This window comes from Penaeus monodon, chromosome 3 (genome assembly GCF_015228065.2).
Source record: "Penaeus monodon isolate SGIC_2016 chromosome 3, NSTDA_Pmon_1, whole genome shotgun sequence".
In the NCBI taxonomy this organism is placed as follows: Eukaryota; Metazoa; Arthropoda; class Malacostraca; order Decapoda; family Penaeidae; genus Penaeus; species Penaeus monodon.
Window position 1 is genome coordinate 13,996,859 of NC_051388.1, and position 2,500 is coordinate 13,999,358.

General features: G+C 32.8%; 1 protein-coding gene across 1 annotated transcript in view; it reads left to right on the top strand.

Annotated features, from left to right (window-relative positions):
- Window positions 1-2,500, top strand: part of LOC119585283 (titin-like) — a 227,341-nt gene that overhangs the window by 136,897 nt on the left and 87,944 nt on the right. The window lies entirely within an intron of this gene.

The following is a 2,500-nucleotide window of genomic DNA, read 5'->3' on the forward strand; positions in this document are numbered from 1 at the left end:
CTAAGGCTTTCCATTTTTTCAGTAGATGAGCTATTCCAGATACAGTTTTTTATGGTGTCTACTCAGTCACACTGTTCTCCCCCTTTCCCACCCATCCCTGCCTCTCAGCCTAACATAATGTACTTGTAGTTGTGTAGCTTCATTCCAGGAATGATTACTAAGGTCAAGTAGGTATTGCACATAACCATTTTTCCCAAGGCAAGTGATCACATTACACTGTTCATATTACACTGTTACGAATGCACGATGTTCAGAGTATGCTTTTCCTGAGAATATTTGTAAGCAAGTTAACTTTAGCAGAGAAGGAAAATAGTTTAAAAAGTACTCAAACAGAAAAGATTACTTTTGTAACAGTTACATCTTGCTAAAGTTGTACTTGATACAAATATTTTTGTAATAAGTAAAGTGTATGGCTTGGATTTTTGAACTTGAATGAAGTAATTTGTGTTGAAAGTTCTTATTATTGAATTATTTGCAATTAACAGTACAGTTTCCTTGTTTCTAAAACATTTCAGTGATCTGATATTTTGTTTTGTTGATTCTGTTTTGTTTTATTTGTAATTTATTTTATTTTTATATTTTCTACTTAAATCTTTTTTTTCAGTTTTGTTAACTCAGACATTGTTTGATTTCTTAAAAAGAAATATTTGTTTGATTTTACTCTGAATTTTTCAAAAATAATATAATTATGTAAGAAACACATTGTACTGAGAGCTTTGGTCCTAGCCTTGAGTCCTCTTTTTCTGTCTATTACTTTTTTATTTCCTCTTTTTCATTTTATTGTTATTATTATTTTCTTTTTTAACTAAACCTTCCTTTTTTGTTAAACACCTGACTAAACTGTGTGTTGACTAGACACATAGACTTATACTCACACACACATGTACACAGAGTTGCACACATAACATGCATTCACACACATATACAAACAGTGTCACATACACACACACTCAGTCACACACACTCACTCAATCACACACTTACACTCAGTCACACACACACACACACACACACACACACACACACACACACACACACACACACACACACACACACACACACACACACACACACACACACACACACACACACACACACACACACACACACACACACACACACACACACATATGCTCATAGACAAAAGTAATAGATACCACCTAACTTTGTAGGCCTGAAATATCATACTTTTTAGCTTGAATATGTTTTCTCATTTATGGTTGATTTCCTTGTTTTATCAGGTTATATAAGATGCTGTATCTGTTTGCATTGGCTTTCTCCTTCAGATTAAGTGAAAGTGTTCCATGATGTCTATGATTGGAAGTTCTTTTGTCTGTTTTTTTTGTCTGTCTTCCATGCTGCCATTGTTATGTACTATAAATATGTCTGTATGTGTATATATGTATATATGTGTGTGTATGTATGTTTATATGTACATATGTATGTGTGTGTGTGAATAGATATGTTAATGTACATAAGCATATCCACTTATATACAGAGACAGGTATAGGTAAAGACACACACACACACACACACACACACACACACACACACACACACACACACACACACACACACACACACACACACACACACACACACACACACACACACACACACATACATATATATATATATATATATATATATATATATATATATATATATATATATATATATACATATACATATACATACACATACATGCATACATACATACATCCATACATGCACATACATGCACATACATGCACATACATACACATACATACACATACATATATACATACATACATATATACATACATACATACATACATACATACATACATACATACATACATACACACACACACACACACACACACACACACACACACACACACACACACACACAAACCACACACACAATCATGCACTTATCCGCTCCATAAATCCATTCACAAATATCTATGTACTACAGACATATCTGCATATAGGATATATACCCTTTATTTAGATAACTGACATATTGCTTTATGCATGTAGAAAGTCTGAAAATCCATTAGTAGAATATATATATTTTTTAATAATATGTCTGACCAAGTGATCGTGTCAAAATAATTCAACAGAGGTGTCCTTGAACAATTTTGCACTAAAGCAAAATTACATGTGACAGTTATAGATCTTTAGATATTCATAAACATAAGATCCCCTTTCTCATGGTAAAAACAAAGAAGATAATGTCCATTAATATGTAGATTGTATATCCCATTTTTATTGTCCTCCCCCAGTAACAGATATTGGCACATCCTCCTTTATGAGAATTGGTTATTGAACCAAAATATTGTTTCATAGTTCTGACAGAAATATGGTTTGTTGAGTTATGCCTTTTTTGTAAATACCCCACAATATTAGGTGCTGAAAGATATGTGTTAGTTCTGACTGAGTTGTTGATTGACTGAAATGATTATCAAGGAGATCAGTCGAATTTTAGTAGTGAGGGCAAGAGGTGTAGTTT